Source organism: Ranitomeya variabilis, chromosome 3 (assembly GCF_051348905.1).
Source record: "Ranitomeya variabilis isolate aRanVar5 chromosome 3, aRanVar5.hap1, whole genome shotgun sequence".
Lineage (NCBI taxonomy): Eukaryota > Metazoa > Chordata > Amphibia > Anura > Dendrobatidae > Ranitomeya > Ranitomeya variabilis.
The window spans coordinates 647,810,469-647,834,156 of record NC_135234.1 but is presented as its reverse complement, the minus strand read 5'-3'; the positions used below and the strand labels follow the sequence as shown (position 1 = coordinate 647,834,156).

Below are 23,688 nucleotides of genomic sequence, written 5' to 3'. Positions count from 1 at the left end.
CATCAGCACTTTAGAATATCAAGAACTCAGCTCCATTAAGGCCAAGTGCACATGCTGAGTATTTGGTAAGTTTTTTACATTAGTATTTGTAAGCCAAAACCAGAAGTGGAATAGTAAAAAATAAAAAGGCGAGATGCGAAGTGGCTTGCTCAGACTGGAGTAAGATTTGTGGCCTAAGGGATGCCAAAGCTTGTTGTGAATTTGAAGAGCAGTGGTCGCCACGTTCTGACACGCCCCAACTCGGTCCGCTTTGTCGGAGTCGAAAAAGTTTGGAAAAACGGGCACCATTTCTAAATTTTTTACCCGGTCCTTGTTTTGGCTCAACGTGACTCAATGTGTGCTGCAACATTTTTGTTGGTCCAAGGGCCACATTGCCATACTGAACCAATTCTGGGGGCAGCAAAAAAGAAAATAAAAGGAGATAATTTTGAATAATTGAAGCGCCCGTCAGGTGCGAAATGGCCGTCGTTCAGCTTTCACATGTTCTTGTAAATACACCCCCGTGCCGTGAAGATGTCGTTGTAATAAAGTAACCTGCATAGGAGATTGGTGAGTGCTGCCGCATTTCTTTTCGCTTATATCCATGACAGCACGTTTTTCTGGCTACAGCACCCGAGATCCGCGGACCAGCGATGGTTAATTAACCTGATATGTTCACAGTGCATCTGACCGGTAGTGCGGGCTGCTGTTTTCTTTCACGAGCTAATTATATGACTACAACATCAGAGCCACCATTAGTACATTAATACATCACTAGACCAAAGTTGAGTATTTCTGGAGGATTTGGAAATTTCTGCTAAAAAAAAAAAAAAAAAAAAGTGTGAACACACGCTAACTTAAAGGAAACCCATCAGCAGATTTTGCTGCTATAAGATGCGCCCACCGCCTTTCAGGGCTTATCTACAGCATTCTACAATGCTGTAGATAAGCCCCCGATCCGACCTGCAAGATAAGAAAAATAAGTTTTATTATACTCGCCTGCAGGGCGGTCTGGTAAGATGGGTGTTGCAGGTCCTGGTCCGGCGCCTCCCATCTTCTTGCGATGCCGGCCTCTTGCTTGCGTCATGGCTCCCCGGCACCGCGCTCCTGCACAGGCATACTTATCTGCCTTATTGAGGGCAAAGTACTGCAGTGAGCAGACTCTGGGCCTCTCTGACCTTTCCAGACACCTGCGCACTGCAGTACTTTGCTCTGCCCTCAACATGGCAGAGAAGTACGCCTTAACAGGAGTGCGATGTCAGGGAGCGATGAAGCAGGAGGGCGGCACGGACCGGGACCTGCGACACCGATCGGACAGGACCGCCCCCCGCGTGAGTATAACAAAACTTATTTTTCTTATCTTTGAGTTCGGACCAAGAGCTTATCTATAACATTATAGAATGCTGTAGATAAGCCCTGAAAGGCGGTGGCAGCATCTTATAGCGGCCAAAACAGGTGACCGGTGCACTTTAAACTGAGTTTTTGGAGCAGAAACTTGCCAAATCCTTCTCAATCTCAAATCTCTAAGTTTTGAGGATTGTTCAGTTTCAACATGGCCATGCAGCAGGTTATGGATTGCTACTAGTGATGAGTGAACATGCTCGGATAAGGTGTTCTCCCGTCATAGTCGTGTAGTAAGAGACTGACTTCAGCTTGAAAAATATGTTCGAATCCCGCGGGTGCATGTCTCGCAGCTGTTCGACAGCCACAACACATACAGGGATTGCCTATTTATTAGGCATTTCCTGCATGTGTTGCGGCTGTCAAACAGCTGCTAGACATGTAGGCGCGGGGACTCACACATGTTTTTCGAGCACGCCGAGGTCACTCGGTTACCACAAGACCATGACGGGATAACACCTTATCCGAGCATGTTCACTCATCACTAACAAATAGTCAATTGATTAAAAAAAAAAAACTCAGTCTGCTTCAGTGGAAAAAACAAAAAAAGCATCTAGAATGCAAGTAGGATAGCCAAGCGGAAGAAATAAAAATCTGTTTGTTTCTCTCGAATGGTAACACAAACGGATGAGTGAATGGAGCCATGAGCTTAGTGAATAGTATGGATAGTTTTGAATTTATAATAAAAGGGAATCTGTCAGCAGGTGTTTGCCATGTAATCTGAGGACAGCATGAAGTAGAGGTTAAAACACAAATTTCAATGATGTGTCACCTATCGGGCTGTTTGCCCTGGTTTACTTACTTACTATTAAGTTTTCATCACTTGGTAGTTATTTTTGTCCAGACTACATGGCACGAGCTTGTTAGTCCGACTCCGCCCCTCCTGTGATTAGCAGCTCATTGTCAATAGACAATTGACATACAGACCCTGGTGTGCACAGTCACCTCTCTCAGCTCTGCTTCATGCTAAATCTAAGGCTGCTGTCACACTAGCAGTATTTGGTCAGTATTTTATATCAGTATTTGTAAGCCAAAACCAGGAGTGGGTGATAAATGCAGAAGTGGTGCATATGTTTCTATTACACTTTTCCCCCTATTTGTTCCACTCCTGGTTTTGGCTTACAAATACTGATGTAAAATACTGACCAAATACTGCTAGTGTGACGGCAGCCTAATAACTGATTGTGTCACAACTGCTACACCCAGTGGTACATTGCTTGACTGAGGGTCTCTGACTACATCATGTTGCTCTTTGATGAAGTAGCAAAAACCTACTTACAGATTACCTTTAATATGTATGGTAGCATAGAGTATTAAGAAATATATATATATATATGTATAAAAGTGTGAAAAAACTGAAATTATGGCTTATATTCTAGGTTCTTCAAAGTAGCCACCTTTTGCTTTGATGACTGCTCTGCACATTCTTAATATAGAAGAATAGGAGACAAAAAAGCGCATATAGGGTCTTATCCTCAGGACTGCTCTTAAAGAATTATGAGAGAACTGCTCACCTGATGGTGCAAAGTAAAAGCGTGTAATTTGTCAGCTGCTGCAGATCCACAGGTCGGCGCTGCGACCTCTTAGAGACGTTATAGTAGATGAATGTGGATAAAATCCGCGCTGCTGTGTCAAATAATGAATCCAGATATAGTTGTAAGATGTTCAGGTGGTTTATTCAACGCGTTTCAAAGCTCATGGCTTCTTCTTCAGGAAGTTTCCACACAAAGATCATTGATCTTTGTGTGGAAACTTCCTGAAGAAGAAGCCATGAGCTTTGAAACGCGTTGAATAAACCACCTGAACATCTTACAACTATATCTGGATTCATTATTTGACACAGCAGCGCGGATTTTATCCACATTCATCTACTATAACTGCACATTCTTGGCATTCTCTTGATGAGCTTCAAGAGGTAGTCACCGCTAATGATCTTCCAACAATCTTGAAGGAGTTCCCAGAGATGCTTAGCACTTGTTGGCCCTTTTGCCTTCACTCTGCGGTCCAACTCACCCCAAACCATCTCGATTGGGTTCAGGTCTGGTGACTGTGGAGGCCAGGTCATCTGGCGTAGCACCCCATCACTCTCCTTCTTGGTCAAATAGCCTTTACACAGCCTGGAGGTGTGTTTGGGGTCCTTGTCCTGTTGAAAAATAAATGATGGTCCAACTAAACGCAAACCGGATGAAATAGCATGCCGCTGCAAGATGCTGTGGTAGCCATGCTGGTTCAGTATGCCTTCAATTTTGAATAAACCTTTAACAGTGTCACCAGCAAAGCACCCCCACACCATCACACATCTTCACAGTGGGAACCAGGCATGTAGAGTCCATCCGTTCTCCTTTTCTGTGTCGCACAAAGACACGGTGGTTGGAACCAAAGATCTCAAATTTGGACTCATCAGACCAAAGCACAGATTTCCACTGGTCTAATGTCCATTCTATGTGTTCTTTAGCCCAAACAAGTCTCTTCTGCTTGTTGCCTGTCCTCACCAGTGGTTTCCTAGCAGCTATTTTACCATGAAGGCCTGCTGCACAAAGTCTCCTCTTAACAGTTGTTGTAGAGATGTGTCTGCTGCTAGAACTCTGTGTGGCATTGACCTGATCTCTAATCTGAGCTGCTGTTAACCTGCGATTTCTGAGGCTGGTGACTCGGATAAACTCATCCTCAGAAGCAGAGGTGACTCTTGGTCTTCCTTTCCTGGGGTGGTCCTCATGTGAGCCAGTTTATTTGTAGCGCTTGATGGTTTTTGCCACTGCACTTGGGGACACTTTATTATTATTATTTATTGTTATAGCGCCATTTATTCCATGGCGCTTTACATGTGAGGAGGGGTATACATAACACTTTCAAAGTTTTCCCAATTTTGCGGACTTACTGACCTTCATTTCTTAAAGTAATGATGGCCACTCGTTTTTCTTTACTAAGCTGCTTTTTTCTTGCCATAATACAAATTCTAGCAGTCTATTCAGTAGGACTATCAGCTGTGTATCCACCAGACTTCTGCACAACACAACTGATGGTCCCAACCCCATTTATAAGGCAAGAAATCCCACTTATTAAACCTGACAGGGCACACCTGTGAAGTGAAAACCATTCCCGGTGACTACCTCTTGAAGCTCATCAAGAGAATGCCAAGAGTGTGCAAAGTAGTCATCAAAGCAAAAGGTGGCTACTTTGAAGAACCTAGAATATAAGACATATTTTCAGTTGTTTCACTGAACACGTAACACGGTGTAACGCAGTCATTAACCCTGTGTGAGCACTGACTGGAGGGGGCACTGACAGAGTAGGAAGGGACGAATTCGCAGCCGGACTGTGCCTCGACCAATCAGCGACGTGGGATTTCCGTGACAGACAGACGGAAGTGCCCCTTAGACGATTATATAGTTACTAGATGGTTGCCCGATTCTAACGCATCGGGTATTCTAGAATATGTATGTCCACGTAGTAGTAGTATGCCCAGCCACGTTGTATATTGCCCAGCTATGTAGTATATTGCCCAGTGACGTAGTATACAGCACAGGGCAACATAGTATATTGCCCAGTGACGTAGTATATTGCCCAGTGACGTAGTATACAGCACAGAGCCACGTAGTATATTGCCCAGCTATGTAGTATATTGCCCAGCTATGTAGTATATTGCCCAGCTATGTAGTATATTGGCCAGCCACGTATGACACAGGTAAAAAAATATAAAAAATAAACATATACTCACCTTCTGTTGTAGCTGTGTCGCCTGTGTGCGGTGCAGGCGGCAGCTTCCGGTCCCAGGGTGTGATGACGTCGTGGTCACGTGACCGTGTAGCGGTCACATGACCGTGACGTCACGGCAGGTCCTTTCCACGCAGGCGCGCAGGACTTGTGATGACGTCGCGGTCACATGACCGTGACGTCATGGCAGGTCCTTCTGCCAGACCATCCGTGCCAACGGAACGTGCCGGTTGCATCGCGAGGAGCGGGAAAGGCGTCGTAGGTGAGTATATAATCATTTTTTATTTTTTTTATTATTTTTAACATTAGATGTTTTTACTATTGGCGCTGCATAGGCTGCGTCAATAGTAAAAAACTTGGTCACACAGGGTTAATAGCAGCGGTAACGGAGTGCGTTACCCGCTGCATAACGCGGTCCGTTACCGCCGGCATTAACCCTGTGTGAGCGGTGAGCGGAGGGGTGTATGCGGGCGCCGGGCAGTGAGTGCGGGGAGTAAGGAGCGGCCATTTTCTTCCGGACTGTGCGCGTCGCTGATTGGTCGCGGCAGCCATGACAGGCAGCTGGCAAGACCAATCAGCGAACGAATAACCGTTACAGACAGAAGGACAGACGGAAGTACCCCTTAGACAATTATATAGTAGACTAGCTGTGCTACCCGGCTTCGCCCGGGTTAATGACTGCTGTTAGCAAAATAGAATGTGTTAAAAAAAATTTATTCTGCACACAAAAACCACAAAACAAATAGATAGAAATGTAATTATTAACCCTAGAACGCGTACCTGGGGCCTCGCAGGCCTGCTAGGTTACTTGTTTTCTATTATCTGTAAAACTACATTAGTTAGAATTTTGAAACTCAAGGTAATCCTCAGGTATATAGTTGTTAGTAATATCCAGTTGTTCATATATTTTTATGTTATAGGCATCTCGTATAGCAACGCTTTTTTTGTGACTACCCCAGATTCACGTACCTGGGGCCTTTAAGGCCTGCTTTGGTTTACATGTACTCCTCAGTCTTTTTGTCTGTACTGTTGTTGGGGAAGAACTTATGACTCAGTCTATATGACTATTGGTCGATGGCTGTTGCTGGGAAGAGTGTGGATTCTGCCTGACATGGTAATGTGATCCTGGAAGGGAGTTTCCCCTCACAAAGTAACGTGATTATGATGTCAGTACAGGTCCTTTAGTCCTAAATCCTAGTTGCTGGAGAGACTTTGGAGGAAGAAGTCAGCTTTCTTTGGTCTGTAACAAAGAACCTTTCTGAGCTCCAAAACCAGAGGCTTCTACTGCACTTACAAGAAAGTGATCTGTTGAAGGTAAGAGTAGGGGGGCTGTACTTTACCCTAAGCACACAAACACTAACAAAGTCTTAGCACACACAGTGTATAGTGCACAAGCCTGATTGTAATCTTTATTTTTTACTTTTCATTTTAGTTTACTCACATCTAAGATTACAATGGCACAGTCTACATCAAGGGGATTGACTGTCCAAGAAATTGAGGCGATTATTTTCAATAGTGATGAAGACAGTGACATTTCTTTGTCGGATTAAGAGTATATTCCACCAGCTAATGTATCAACTTCATCGTCCAGCGATTCCTCAGATGATGAAGAAGTAATGGATCCAGCAGAATGTGCAAGTAGAACATCTAAAACAAATGTTTTTTGGAACAGTACTGCTGTGGCTCATGCACGCACCCCATCACATAACATTATTAGAGTTCCTCAAGGAGCTGTCGGAATTTCCCAATTCATGTCCAAAAAAGATGTTTTCAGTAAATTTGTTTCAGATGATATTGCAGATGAGGTAGTTTTGTGTACGAATGTGGAAGGTAAACGTATTGCTTCGGAAAAAAAAAAACTTGGAAAAATTTAACTAAAGAGGAACTATATGCCTATATTGGCCTTACTCTTCTGGCAGGGTCGACTAAATCATATGATGTGCCAATCAGAGAGTTATTTCTGAACCCATTTGCAGATCCACATTACAAAGCCACTATGTCCGTAGATAGATTTGAGGCTATTCGGAGATGCATTCGTTTTGATGAAAAGAGAACTCGGCCTGTGAGGTTGGCAACCGATAAATTAGCGCCTATTAGCTATATATGGAATCTTTTTATCAAGAACTGTTACAAACTTTACAATTCTAGCGAATATGTGACAGTGGACGAACAACTTCTTGCCTTTAGGGGACGTTGCAAATTTATCCAATATATGCCCAGTAAGCCAGCTAAATACGGCATAAAAATTTTCTGGATGTGCGATTCAGCAACTTATTATGGGATGAATGGCATGATTTACTGTGGAAAAGAAGCTGACGCTCCAGTCCAGAAAGATCTATGTTCCAACATAGTGAAAACACTAGCTTTACCAATTTTCCATTCTGGAAAAAATATCACTATGGATAATTATTTTACTAATTTAGAACTGGCCAATTTTTTGCTTCAGAAACAACTAACACTTGTTGGTACAATGAGACCAAACCGCCGCGAAATTCCACCAATAATGAAGCACAATGCACAGCGACCAATCTACGAGAGTGTATTCGGTTTCTGCAATGAGGCAACAATGGTGTCCTATAAAGCCAAGAAAGAAAAATCAGTGATATTACTGAGCACAATGCATTACGATGAAAGTATTGACACCAATGACAGGAAACAAAAACCTGAAATTATACTTCATTATAATAAGACAAAAGGAGGTGTCGACAAGATGGACGAAATGATTACTGAATATTTGTGTAAAAGGCAGACTAAACGTTGGCCTGTTGTTCCAATATCCTTGATGTGTCATCCCTCAATAGCTATATTGTTTATTGTCAAACTAATCCAGAATTCCATGCCAACAGGAAGGACAATAGACGTATATTTTTGACAGAACTTTGTTATGAACTTTTGACGCCTACTATGCTAGAGAGAAGCAGCACAAAATGCTTATCAAGGCAAATTACAGAGGCAATGATCCGATGTGGAATATGCTTTCAGGAACAGCCAGAGCAAAGAGAAAAAAAAAGAAAGCGCTGCTATATTTGTCCAGCAAAGAAAGAAAGAAAATCGGAGCGTTTCTGTTCTACTTGCGGACAAAATGTATGCAGGGAACATTCTGAAGAAAAAATAATATGCAAGAATTGTCGGGGGAATATGTAAAGTGGAAAATAAATATTCCTGCACCAAGTTTGCTACAGACTTTAAGTAAAAACTTTTTATAAGAAAAAATGTATCCATCATAAAAAATTGTACTGAGTGAATATATTGGGCGTGCCCGTTTAGTTACATTTTTGTTGTTTTATGTCCATAATTTTTTTTGGGAATTATACACATCTTAGGCTATGTTCCAAGTAGCGCTGGGGTTCACCAGAATGGGATCCATAATGGATCTGACCTCCTGGTAACTCCAGCTAAGGCTGATGGAATGCCGGGATTCCACCAGCCTTAGCTGAGGTCACCAGGAGGTCAGATCCATTATGGATCCCCTCCTCGTGGACCCCAGCGCTAGTGGGAATGCATCCTTACTTTGCAAATTTAAAATAAACTTTGAAAAGTATTTTTATTTGAGTTATTCCATGTTATTTGCACACAGGCCTAAAAGGCCCCAGGTGCGTGAATATGGGGTAGTCACAAAAAAAGCGTTGCTATACGAAATGCCTATAACATAAAAATATACGAACAACTGGAAATTACTAACAACTATATACCTAGAGTTTCAAAATTGTAACTAAAGTAGTTTTACAGAAAATAATAAAAAAAGTAACCTGACAGGCCTGCGAGGCCCCAGGTACGCGTTCTACCAGCCTTAGCCGGGGTCACCAGGAGGTCAGATCCATTACGAAATCCCGTCCAGGCAGACCCCAGAGCTAGTGGGAATGCATGCTTACTTTCAAATAACTTTGAAAAAAAAAATGTTTTGAGTTATTCCATGTTATTTGAAAACAGGCCTCAAAGGCCCCAGGTACGTAATAGTGTAGATTTCTATGGTCACGCATTCTAGGGTTAAAAGGCAAAAACTAAGCTAATAGAAGAATTTCACAACATATATTAGCTTTGTTATACTGAGAATGTCTTTGTTGCCTATATTAACCAATCAGAGCTCAGGTTAATTAACTGTAGCAAAATAGAAGCTGAGCTGTGATTGGTTGCTATTGGCAGCCTGATAAATCCCCAGCCAACAGGAAGCCCACCCCCTGGCAGTATATATTAGCTCACACATACACATAATAGACAGGTCATGTGACTGACAGCTGCCGTATTTCCTATATGGTACATTTGTTGCTCTTGTAGTTTGTCTGCTTATTAATCAGATTTTTATTTTTGAAGGACAATACCAGACTTGTGTGTGTTTTAGGGCGAGTTTCATGTGTCAAGTTGTGTGTGTTGAGTTGCGTGTGGTGACATGCATGTAGCGACTTTTGTGAGGAGTTTTGTGTGGCGACATGCGTGTAGCAACATTTTGTGTGTCGAGTTGCATGTGACAGGTTAGTGTAGCAAGTTGTGTGCAGCAAGATTTGTGCATGGCGAGTTTTGCGCGTGGCGAGTTTTATGTGTGGTGCATTTTGAGTATGTGCAAGTTTTGTGTGAGGCAACTTTTGCATGTGGTGCAACTTTTGTACATGTGGCAATTTTTCTGTGTGTGCAAGTTTTGCATGAGGTGAGTTTTCCATGAGGTGAGTTTTGCATGTGGCGAGTTTTGCATGTAGCGAGTTTTGCGCGGTGACTTTTGTGTTTCGACTTTTATGTGGCGAGGTTGGTGTATGTGTGGTGAAATGTGCGCTGAGGGTCGTATATGTGTTCAAGCACGTGGTAGTGTGTGGCGCATTTTGTGTTTGTGTTCATATCCCCGTGTGTGGTGAGTATCCCATGTCGGGGCCCCACCTTAGCAACTGTACGGTATATACTCTTTGGCGCCATCGCTCTCATTCTTTAAGTCCCCATTGTTCACATCTGGCAGCTGTCAATTTTCCTCCAACACTTTTCCTTTCATTTTTTCCCCATTATGTAGATAGGGGCAAAATTGTTTGGTGAATTGGAAAGCGCGGGGTTAAAATTTCACCTCACAACATAGCCTATGACGCTCTCGGGGTCCAGACGTGTGACTGTGCAAAATTTTGTGGCTGTAGCTGCGACGGTTCAGATGCCAATCCCGGACATACATACATACATACATACACACGTACACACGTTCAGCTTTATATATTAGATATATACTTTAATATCCCAATTTCCAGACTCAGTGTGACCCAAACAATACTAGGTCACTATGTATGCCTCCATAACAGGAACTACAAAAACACTGGAGAAGGCTAGGAGTTTTGATAAAAGATAGAAAAGCTTTATTTAATCACAATACAAAAAATGCGTAAAAAGACACAGACAGTATAAATAGATGTGTTATAGAAAAAAACAAAGATTAAAGCACTCAGCACACCATTTACTTTGTATCATGACCATTATATAGGTAATGGGTGAGGACAATAGATGAAAATAATCCCTTCCCTGAATATCCACAAGAAAAAAAAAATAAAAAAATAAAAGGATGAATCCCTCTTTTAAATAAATCAAGGCCCTTTCATAAGTAATGTTCACAAATTACCACCTGGGAAATTGCCATACATGTCCACCAGTTCTCTAAGGCTTTATATCAGTTAGATGTGCCCGACATGGTGGGCATAGAGGGGAGAGGGTAGGGAAAGGAAAAAAAATCTCTCACCGTGTGCTTGAATGCTCACTAAACGCACCCCTTTGCACGTTTTGCCGCTGTCAGCCTTGCTTTCTCAAGGGGATAGATATATATATATATATATATATATATATATATATATACGCGTATATACACACACATACAAACATTTATTTATATTATTGTTATTATTAATTAACATATAAATCAGATTAAAAACAGGTTTTTTTCTCTAAAGAAACATTACACCCAACAATGTTAATTCAACAGATTTTTCTTTCAAAATATTTAATAGTGTTCAATGTGAATAGAAATTCATTTTCGGACACTTCGGCATTCCGAGGCCCAGGGCTGAGAGTGAAGACTCCTACTTCCCTGCCACTGCTGGGGAGAAGCAAAGGGTGCTTTATAAAGTAAAAAGGAGGGACCTGAAAAGGACTCATCCAAGAAGAACTCGCCCATTGTCTGGATACAGAAATGTAATAAAGACATAACACTTCAGGAGCAGAGAACTCTGAAGGCATGTCTGCACACTCGCTTTCTAATCAGCACTTTACCTTATGGGAACTCAGGAAAAAGGTGTAAAATACAGAGCAAATAAAGACACACATCAGAAAAATGTCAGCTGAGCACAACTACATGGCGGCATCAACCAACAGGCTGTATGGTGCAAACGTCAGGCAGCGGAGGGCTGGACGTCCAGCTGTCACTCTCTCAGCACTGCGCAAAAGTGATGAACATCCGCTTCACTTTATGATTACGGAAGAAGCATTTGGGGATGAGTTCATGAAGTCCCAGAAAATCTGCATTGTATGTTGATTTTATGACGTTATGGATTCAAAGAAGTTGTCCATTACTTGGACAACTTCTACCCCTCGCTTGACCCCCATGAAATACTACAGCTTACATTCGCCTCCCGCACTGGCGCCCCGTTCCCACGGTGTCAGCACTCACTCTCCTAGGGCTTCTCATGCGGCTGCTCTCACATGTGACCCTGCTGGCCAATCAGCGCTAGCGTCACTGTCCCCGCCTCCTGACGAATTGAGCATGAAGACGAAATCCGATATCAGCTGCAGCCCACACTTCCTCTTAATGTTCGATTTGTCCGAAGGCGGCACTGACCGGGCACCGACGTCACAACAACAACACGGGAGCCCCTGGGAGAGCAAGTGCCGACACCACGGGAATGGCGCCAGCACGGGAAGCTTTATTATGTTAAGGGGGACAAATATTTTGATCAAAAAGTGGTTGTCCTAGCAGTGGACAACCCCTTTAAAGTCTACAGCCTGTCAATTGGTCACCGGATGTCGCTGTGGATATGGCCGGAAAATCCGCAGGTTTTCTGCACTGGAATCTGCAGCTGCTGAGTAGTGCTCGCTGTCAAAACACCAAGGTTACTTACCGGTAGCTGGTTTTTCCGGAGCCCATGACAGCACACCTGAGAGAGGGATCCGCCCAGTCAGGACAGGAAACCTACTGAAATAAAAGGGCGGTACCTCTCCCTCGCTTCAGTTGGTTTTCAAAGCATGAGAGGCCCCCTTGGTTAGTACACATGGCAATCTACCACCACATTATAATAAGAACAAAAAAAACACCCAGCTAAAAGTGCACACCAAAGGGTGAAAAAGAAGGGAGGGAATATACAGGTGCTGTCATGGGCTCCGGAAAAAACAGCTACCGGGTAGGTAACCTTGGTGTTTTCCAGTCTCCCATGACAGCACACCTGAGAGATTTTTGGAGAAAGAAACACCTTAGGGAGGGACCACCGCTTGTAGCACCCTTCTACCAAAGGTAAGGTCAGTCGAGGAGGATAGATCTAGTCGGTAGTGTCTAAAGAAGGTAGACGGTGAGGACCAGGTAGCGGCCTTACAAATTTGATCAATCGATACCTCTGCTTTTTCTGCCCAGGAAGTAGCCACAGCTCTGGTGGAGTAAGCCTTGATGCCTTCAGGGATCGGGGCACCACGTGAAGCATAGGACAAGGAAATAGCCTCCCTAATCCACCTAGCAATAGTATCTTTGGATACCCCATATCCCTTCTTGCTACCCTGGAAAGCTACAAATAGGGACTGATCCTTCCTCCACTGACTAATCAAAGATATGTACTGTAAAATAGCTCTTCTTACATCCAGTGTATGGAATTTTTCTGCCCCTGGGTTCTTAGGATTATCACAAAAAGAGGGTAATACAATTTTTTTACTTCTATGGAACTTAAGTACCACTTTCGGCAGATACGCCGGGTCTGGTCTCAGAACTACCCTGTCCTCAAATATTTGCGTGTAAGGAGGGGAAATGGACAGGGCTTGCAAGTCACTCACCCTACGGGCTGATGTCAACGCTACCAGAAGCACTGTTTTAAGAGTGAGGATTTTTACTGATGATTCCTGTAAAGGCTCAAATGGACTCCTAGTCAGAGCTTCGAACACCAGATTCAAATCCCACGGGGGAACCCTCTGAACTACCACCGGTCTAGACCTACTACAAGATTTTATAAAGCGGGACACCCACCTATTGGAGGCCAGATTACAATTATATAAGGCTCCTAACGCCGACACTTGTACTTTGAGAGCGTATTGGTTGCCAACCCTAGTTGTAAACCCGTTTGCAGAAACTCTAAAATAGTACCTACAGGAGCCTCGACCCCCAAAGGTTGCCCTGAAAAATCTAGAAACTTTCCATGTTCTACCATAAATTCTAGATGTGACTGGTTTTCTACTTTTCAACAAGGTGGAGACTAGCCCTGGTGAAAACCCCTGTCGACTCAGTAATGCCCTCTCAAATTCCAGGCTGCAAGATGGAAGCCCTTCACCTGAGAGTGGCATATTGGACCCTGAGTGAGCAGGTCCGGAATCTCTGGTAGAATCCATGGATCGGTTATTGACATCTGTCTCAGGAGGGAAAACGAAGGTCTTTTCGGCTAAAATGGAGCAATCAAAATTACTCTCGCCTGCTCCATTCTGATCTTCCTTACCACTGCTGGAATCATCGCTATCGGTGGAAAAACATAAGCAAGACTGAATTTCCATTGGATATGAAGTGCATCCACCGCAAAAGGTTTCTCTCTCGGGTCTAACGAACAGAAACTCTCCACTTTCCTGTTGTGTAGAGTGGCAAATAAATCTATTACAGGTATGCCCCAGGCCTGCACTATCTGTTGAAACACGCGGGGATTCAATGACCACTCTCCCTGTTTCAGTGTCCTGCGACTTAGGTAGTCCGCTTTTATATTTTCGACCCCTTTTATGTGAAGGGCAGAGAGGGATAGTAGATGGTGCTCTGCTAGCTGTAGGAGGACAGACGCTGACTCCATAAGGGAAGGGGATCTCGTCCCCCCCTGGTGATTGATGTACGCTACTACTGCATAATTGTCTGACATGACTCTGGTATGGTGACCCGAAGGATAGGGAGGAAATGTTTAATGGCTCTCTCTACAGCCCACTATTCTCTTAAATTGGACGCCTGCTGTGATTCTAGTTGGGACCAGGATCCCTGAACTGAGAGAGTCCCTACATGAGCCCCCCATCCTGAACCGCTTGCGTCTGTGGTGATGACCTGCTCTATAAGAGTTACCCACTGGACCCCCGACGCCAAATGATCTCTTACTGTCCACCATTTTAGGGAATCTGTTACCCCCAATGACAGTCGTAGCTTCCCGTCTAAACGCCCTTTTAACCACTTTTGTGCTGACAGGACCTCCCACTGCAACTGTCTTAGATGAAACTGCGTCCACCTTACTGCGGGCATACAAGATGTCAGAGAACCCAACAGGGACATAGCCTTTCTCAGTGTCATTACAGGGTGTTGAATTGCTGACTCCACCAGATTTTGAATTTTGACCAATTTGTTTTCTGGTAGGAGATAAAGTTGACGCCTGGAGTCCAGAACCAGGCCCAGAAAGGACTGAACTAACTCCGGCGTCAACCTTGATTTGGCAAGATTTTCCAACCAAACACCTCTAGAATGGCTGTGACCTCTTATTTGTGCCAGGCAGTGTACTGCCGAATTTCCTATTACAAGAAAGTCGTCTAGATACGGAACTATAACCACGTTCCGAGAACGGAGGAAGGACATGACCTCTGACATAAGCTTGATGAATATTCTTGGCGCTATAGACAGGCCGAATGGGAGGGCAGCGTATTGATAGTGCCTGAGATTTCCTTGGATATAAACTGCTACTCTTTTGGTAGTCCCGATGGATTGGGACATGGTAGTAGGCGTCCTTTAAATCTATAGTCGCCATGAAGCAATTTGGGAACAAGAGCTTTATCGCTGTATTTACGGACTCCATTTTGAAGGAGCAGTTTACCACCGACTGATTGAGATTTCTTAAATTGACAATAGTTCTTAATGACCCGTCCGGTTTTCGTATAAAAAAAAAAAAAAAGAGGGGAATGAAAACCTTTTCCTTCCTCCACCCCCGGGACTTCTACCAGAACTCGCTTTGACACCAGTTCTAGTACCTCTGCTTTCAAAGCTAGCTGTTCTTCCAGGGATTTTCTTTGGGATGTCAAAACAAAAGTCTGTCGTGGTGGATGAACAAAGTCTATTTTTAGGCCGTCCGACAACCTTCAGAGTCCAATGACTGGGGGAGATCTTTACCCAGGCTGGGAAAAAGAATGAGAGTCTTCCCCCTACCTCTGGCCTGGCGTCATTGGGAGGGCTTTCTTGCCGATGTTGAGGGACCCTTAAACATGTATCCAGATCCTTTTTTGTCTCTGGAATCCCAATTCCTTCTATCTCCCGGGGGGCAGCCTCTACTAAATTTCCCCCTCCGAAAATAAGGCCTTCTAATGTCCACCGGAAAGCGAGGAAAACCCTTTTTTCTATCCCCTGCTTTTTCCAAAATATCTTCTAAATTCTGACCAAAGAGGAAATGGCCGTCACACAGTATGGAACAAAGTCTATTCTTTGAAGGCAAGTCGCCCGGGCACCCCTTCAACCAAAGAGCACGTCTAGCCGCATTAGATAAACTCGCTGCTCTAGCTGCTAGCCTCACGGAGTCTGCCGAGGAATCTGCTATAAAGGCTGCCGCTCCTTTAGCCATAGTTATATTGGTTAGGATGTCTTCCCTCGGTACTTTAGATTTCAATTGCTCCTCTATCTGTTGTAACCAGACTATAAGGGAGCGTGCGACAAGTTCCCGCAATCGCCGGTTTTAAACCCCCTGCGGTTGCTTCCCAGGTATGTCTTAGGAACCCGTCCGCTTTTTTGTCTAGAGGGTCCCTTAATACACCCGAGTCTTCTAAGGGAAGAGATAACTTTTTAGACGACCTGGCTACGGCACCATCAATTTTTGGAACCTTATCCCATGTCTCCGAATCTTTCTCCTCAAAGGGGTAACTTCTTTTAGAAGCCAAGGGCAGATTACCCAATTTCTCCGGCTTCTTCCACTCCCTTTCTATAAGGGCTTTTACTTTGGAGTTAACCGGGAAGGTACACTTTCTTTTTTCCTCTAAACCCCCAAACATAATGTCCTCCAAGGATTTGGCCATTTTTTTCATCTTTTAGGCCCATTGAAGCTCTGACGGCTTTTATTAACTTATCCGTGTTCTCAGTTAGAAAGCACGGACGGCCCCCACATCATTATCTGAAGAGGAGCCAGAGGATATAGAAGAGGGGAAGGGAGATAATGGTTCCTCCTGATATTCCTCGTTAGAAAGAGAGACTTCGGAATCTGAAAAAGGTTCTGGGTTCTTACTACCCTTTTTCTTAAGTGCTGTTTTTACTGAGCCTTCAACTTCGGCTCTAATAATGGCTCTAAGACTACAGGCAAAGTCAGGGGTCTCTTCCTGGATAGTCTTTTGGATGCAATCTACACAAAGACTTTTCTGCCACTGGACTGCCAACGGAACTCTACAGAGGGCACATTCCTTGTTCTTAGACTTGGTGCTAGCCTTCCTCGGCGCCTGCCAAGTAAACAGAAAATGTAGCCCATTACCACCAGGGTGACATTCACGAAGATCACTCACCACCCGCTGACCATAAAGGGTACCGGATTCTGAGGCTGAATAGGAGCATGGACCACGTCCCTCCTACACGTTGAAGAGTCCTGTGACGTCCGAGGACGATTGCCACTCCTTCCACTCGAGCGGCTACTTCTCTTAACGCGTTGGTGGGCAGGTGCATCACCTGATAAGGGCTCTTGCTGCTGCTGCTGTAATGGCTGCTGCTGCTCCATACGATCCTCCATCTCTGGAGAGCTGTATTGAAGTGAGCAACGCTCTATGCAACTTCACCCTTAAAAAAAGGGTGATCCGCAGTGCTCGTGTATCCCGCCGGGAAGCCTGAATCGACACCGGTGTTCCGAGCCATGGGCGCCGCCATCTTGGATCCCGGAAGTCACCGACCACAGAGGGGGAGAGAGCGGCGTAGGAGACACAGAAGGGCCCCAGGACCCCGGACTGTGCAGGCCCGACGCCCGCAAGATCTGCAAACGGCGCTTCCAGCATCCTGAAGGCCAGAATACAGGCGCCCTGCCTGCTCTTCCAGTGCCGGGACAGGAGTGGGTGAGTGGAATCCTTCAAAATACCACCGTGACTTCAGCACAAGGGTTCCCATCAGGACAGCAAACCCAACTGAAGCGAGGGAGAGGTACCGCCCTTCAGTAGGTTTCCTGTCCTGACTGGGCAGATCCCTCTCTCAGGTGTACTGTCATGGGAGACGGGAAAATTCAGCCCTATTGATTACATTGATGGATGGACCGTTCCACACAGGCACTTTTTACCATTTACCTTTTGTGTCTCCCCTATTTCCTCAGACTGTAAGCCTGTGAGCAGGCCCTCACTCCTCTTGGTATCTGTTGAATTTTATGCGTTATTCTGTAATGTCTTTTTTGTCTGTACAAGCCCCCTCTGTAATGTAGAGTATGTATAGAAATAAGAATTAGGGTATGTGCACACGTTCAGGTTTTTTTGCGTTTTTTCGCGATAAAAACTCATTAAAAACGCATACATTATGCATCCTATCATTTAGAATGCATTCTGCATGTTTTGTGCACATGGTGCGTTTTTTTCCGCGAAAAAAAAAGCATTGTGGTAAAAAAAAAAGCAGCATGTTCATTAATTTAGCGGATTTTCTGCGTTTTTCCCGCAATTCTATGCATTTGGAAAAAAACCGCACAAAAACGCATGAAAAACCGCGAAAAAAAAGCATGTGGATTTCTGGCAGAAATGTCCGTTTTTTGTCAGGAAAATTACTGCAAGAAATCCTGACGTGTGCACATACCCTTATAGTTCTAAGAGCTTGTTTGCAAGGTATGTATTTTGTATTTTAAAGGGAACCTGTCACCCCCAAAATGGCTGGTGAGGTAAGCTCACCGGCATCAGGGGCTTATCTACAGCATTCTGTAATGCTGTAGATAAGCCCCCGATGTTACCTGAAAGAGGAGAAAAAGACGTTTGATTATACTCACCCAGGGGCGGTCCCGGTACGGTCAGGTCGGATGGGTATCTCCGGTCCGCTCCGGCGCCTCCCATCTTCATTCCATGACGTCCTCTTCGGGTCTTTACGCCGGGCCTCTCTGACCTTTCCGGCGCCTGCGCACTGCAGTACTTTGCTCTGCCCTCAACAGGGCAGAGAAAGTACGCCTGCACCGGAGCCGGGGCATAAAGACCCGAAGAGGACGTCATGGAATGAAGATATGAGGCGCCGGAGCGGACCGGAGACACCCATCCGACCTGACCGTACCGGGACCGCCCCTGGGTGAGTATAATCTAACGTCTTTTTCTCCTCTTTCAGGTAACATCGGGGGCTTATCTACAGCATTACAGAATGCTAATCAGGAGAAACAATGGAAGCTTGTATAAAAGGTTAAAATGCAATCTTTATTGAAAAATAACACATTAAAACAAAAACACAGCACTTATCAGACCATAATGATAGTGCAATACAAAAAGAGTAACAAAATGACAAAAGACACCAGACAATATGAGGTTTGACCGCATATAAGGTATTATGTGTTGGGGAAATATCCCATATAACAAGGCATAGGCATACTAGTTAGACCTCCAAACACCCATAACTGTTCTCAGGGATATACCATGAATCCCTTGCGTATATTATAACAACCCAGATCCATACCAGGTACCTATAGTCCAGTGCATGGGAATGAACAAGGATAACCAGAAATGCCTCACCTAATTGCGGATAAGCCTCTGTACGCACCCCGACGCGCGTTTCGCCGCCATTATGGCCTTGCTTCTTCAAGGGGAAGTATGTTATTAATTGCCTACAGGACCTTAAATAGTGACACAAACAAAACACCTGATCGATCACATGATGACGCTGCGTGTGTATAGCGCATGCGTACGACGCCGTCCGGGTCCGCCCATCCACGCCCGGACATACCCCGCCTCGGGACCGGCGAGAACAAAACTGTTCTCGCCCGCACCCGCTGCAGGATGTTGCCGGAAGTGAGGGGGCGGAGCCAAGACGGAGTCGCGCGCACGCGCATCACAGCGCCGATCGGAGCGAATCTGTATCCACCCATTAAAACGCCAGCCACCAATGGGACAGTGAGTATCTGAGAGAACATCCCACTCTTCTAATAATAATTACAGGGTAACAGTAACCGTACAGCATACACGATAAACTTCAGCATGGAGAAGGGAAATCCACCCAGATGTTGTCCTTGGCAGCACAGATATTGCGACCCGCATATCTTCAGGGCCCACGGTATATTCCAATGACAGGCGGATATGAGCTCTTTATTTAGAAGAGTTACATCTCGTAGTAGAGAATAAGCATCAGATCCAGGTGGGAGCAATAAAATCTAAACACAATATAATATAGAGACAAATTAAAAACAACTTATATACAATTAAAACACACAGGATCAAGGAGAGCATGGGGAAGGTAGACAAGATCGGGCAAACAAAGCGACCACGACAAATAAAGAATCACACATATCTTTTACAGATAAGGACCAAAGTTGAGTGATTCATTCAATCCAGCGGGTTTCATTGTCCCAAGTGTGACAATCCATTTTAGTTCGCGTTGTGCTAATAATTTCTTTACATTTCCACCCCTAATACCGACATGTACAACATCAATACCTCTCACTTTGAACTCTTTGGGATCACTATTATGTACTAGTCGGAAATGACGTGGAATCGTCTTTAAGGTTGATATATCCTCCACCGTTTTGGATGCACCAATGTCTCTCACATGTTCTCTAGTGCGAACCCTCAGTTCGCGCGATGTGAGTCCCACATATATTAGCGGACAACCACATGTTGCGTAGTAGATTACATTTTTCGTACTACACGAAATGTATTCTCTGATGTCAAATATTTTACCGTCAACTGAGCTGAATGTAGATACTTGGGAGACATTGGTGCATGCCAAACAGTGGCCACATTTAAAAGAGCCCTTTCTAGGTTGTGTTGCACCAAAGAAATTAGGACTTGGGGCCACGTAGTGGCTTTTAATGAGTAAATCATTCAGGTTTTTAGAACGGCGAGGAGTCATGAGTGGTCTATCAGCCAGAAAAGGTCTCAGGGAGGGCTCTGCACTAAGAACGGGCCAATATTTGGTCATGACACTCCGCATGGTATCCCATTCATGGTTAAACACTGAGATAAAGCGTATCTTCTCATCATTTCTCTCCCTAGTTTTCTTGTGGTACAACAGCGCGTCCCGAGACACCGACTTAGCTCGATTATAGCCATTTTTGATACATCTTTTACTATATCCACGCTGTTTAAATCTTTTTCTCAGATCCGTGGCTTGGACCTCAAATTTTTGGTCCGTTGAACAGATCCGCCTCATCCTTAGAAATTGTCCAACGGGGACGGCCCTAACTGTTGAATGGCTATGTGCGGTGGTAGCATGTATTAAGGAATTGACTGATGTCTCCTTACGGAAGACATCAGTCTGGATAACAGAAGAAACATCAACCTCTAAGCTGATGTCTAAAAAATCCATTTTAGTTCCATGATGCCGATATGTAAGTTTGATGTTAAAATTATTGTTGTTGGTGCGGCCTGTGCCCCCGCGTACGCCAACCTCTTCCTGGGTTTCTGGGAGAGGTTGGTTTTCGGTGACTCGGGGGCGGGGGCCGCCGACCATGTGCTGTGCTGGCTACGTTATATTGATGATGTATTATTTTTGTGGCGGGGGACAGTGCGGCAGCTCGATGAGTTCATGGCTATGTTAAACAACAAAAGATTTAAACAGCGTGGATATAGTAAAAGATGTATCAAAAATGGCTATAATCGAGCTAAGTCGGTGTCTCGGGACGCGCTGTTGTACCACAAGAAAACTAGGGAGAGAAATGATGAGAAGATACGCTTTATCTCAGTGTTTAACCATGAATGGGATACCATGCGGAGTGTCATGACCAAATATTGGCCCGTTCTTAGTGCAGAGCCCTCCCTGAGACCTTTTCTGGCTGATAGACCACTCATGACTCCTCGCCGTTCTAAAAACCTGAATGATTTACTCATTAAAAGCCACTACGTGGCCCCAAGTCCTAATTTCTTTGGTGCAACACAACCTAGAAAGGGCTCTTTTAAATGTGGCCACTGTTTGGCATGCACCAATGTCTCCCAAGTATCTACATTCAGCTCAGTTGACGGTAAAATATTTGACATCAGAGAATACATTTCGTGTAGTACGAAAAATGTAATCTACTACGCAACATGTGGTTGTCCGCTAATATATGTGGGACTCACATCGCGCGAACTGAGGGTTCGCACTAGAGAACATGTGAGAGACATTGGTGCATCCAAAACGGTGGAGGATATATCAACCTTAAAGACGATTCCACGTCATTTCCGACTAGTACATAATAGTGATCCCAAAGAGTTCAAAGTGAGAGGTATTGATGTTGTACATGTCGGTATTAGGGGTGGAAATGTAAAGAAATTATTAGCACAACGCGAACTAAAATGGATTGTCACACTTGGGACAATGAAACCCGCTGGATTGAATGAATCACTCAACTTTGGTCCTTATCTGTAAAAGATATGTGTGATTCTTTATTTGTCGTGGTCGCTTTGTTTGCCCGATCTTGTCTACCTTCCCCATGCTCTCCTTGATCCTGTGTGTTTTAATTGTATATAAGTTGTTTTTAATTTGTCTCTATATTATATTGTGTTTAGATTTTATTGCTCCCACCTGGATCTGATGCTTATTCTCTACTACGAGATGTAACTCTTCTAAATAAAGAGCTCATATCCGCCTGTCATTGGAATATACCGTGGGCCCTGAAGATATGCGGGTCGCAATATCTGTGCTGCCAAGGACAACATCTGGGTGGATTTCCCTTCTCCATGCTGAAGTTTATCGTGTATGCTGTACGGTTACTGTTACCCTGTAATTATTATTAGAAGAGTGGGATGTTCTCTCAGATACTCACTGTCCCATTGGTGGCTGGCGTTTTAATGGGTGGATACAGATTCGCTCCGATCGGCGCTGTGATGCGCGTGCGCGCGACTCCGTCTTGGCTCCGCCCCCTCACTTCCGGCAACATCCTGCAGCGGGTGCGGGCGAGAACAGTTTTGTTCTCGCCGGTCCCGAGGCGGGGTATGTCCGGGCGTGGATGGGCGGACCCGGACGGCGTCGTACGCATGCGCTATACACACGCAGCGTCATCATGTGATCGATCAGGTGTTTTGTTTGTGTCACTATTTAAGGTCCTGTAGGCAATTAATAACATACTTCCCCTTGAAGAAGCAAGGCCATAATGGCGGCGAAACGCGCGTCGGGGTGCGTACAGAGGCTTATCCGCAATTAGGTGAGGCATTTCTGGTTATCCTTGTTCATTCCCATGCACTGGACTATAGGTACCTGGTATGGATCTGGGTTGTTATAATATACGCAAGGGATTCATGGTATATCCCTGAGAACAGTTATGGGTGTTTGGAGGTCTAACTAGTATGCCTATGCCTTGTTATATGGGATATTTCCCCAACACATAATACCTTATATGCGGTCAAACCTCATATTGTCTGGTGTCTTTTGTCATTTTGTTACTCTTTTTGTATTGCACTATCATTATGGTCTGATAAGTGCTGTGTTTTTGTTTTAATGTGTTATTTTTCAATAAAGATTGCATTTTAACCTTTTATACAAGCTTCCATTGTTTCTCCTGATTAGCATTCTCGGTGTATGGAGGTACATGCTATTGTGGGGTGACTGACATCAGTCACCACAATGAATCTGGTTTTTGTGTTAATAGCATTACAGAATGCTGTAGATAAGCTCCTGATGCCGGTGAGGGTACCGTCACACAGTACCATTTACATCGCTACGACGGCACGATTCGTGACTTCGCAGCGTCGTATGATTATCGCTCCAGCGTCGTAGACTGCGGTCACACGTTGCAATCACGGCGCTGGAGCGATGCCGAAGTCCCCCGGTAACCAGGGTAAACATCGGGTTACTAAGCGCAGGGCCGCGCTTAGTAACCCGATGTTTACCGTGGTTACCAGCGTAAAAGTAAAAAACAAACAAACCGTACATACTCACCATCTGATGCCCGTCAGGTCCCTTGCCGTCTGCTTCCTGCTCTGACTGAGATCCGGCCGTACAGTGAGAGCAGAGCGCAGCGGCGACGTCACCGCTGTGATCTGCTCTCACTTTCCGGCCGGCAGACAGTAAGAGCGGAAAGCAGACGGCAAGGGACCTGACGGGCATCAGATGGTGAGTATGTACGTTTTTTTTTTTTTTTTTTACTTTTACGCTGGTAACCACGGTAAACATCGGGTTACTAAGCGCGGCCCTGCGCTTAGTTACCCGATGTTTACCCTGGTTACCAGCGAACGCATCGCTGGATCGCTGTCACACACAACGATCCAGCGATGACAGCGGGAGATCCAGCGACGAAAGAAAGTTTCAAACGATGTGCTACGACGTACGATTCTCAGCTGGGTGCCTGATCGCAGTAGCGTGTCAGACACTGCGAGATCGTAACGATATCG

General features: G+C 44.7%; 1 protein-coding gene across 1 annotated transcript in view; it reads right to left on the bottom strand.

Annotated features, from left to right (window-relative positions):
- Positions 1-23,688, bottom strand: part of SHMT2 (serine hydroxymethyltransferase 2) — a 144,050-nt gene that overhangs the window by 106,300 nt on the left and 14,062 nt on the right. The gene's annotated exons all lie outside the window — the stretch shown is intronic.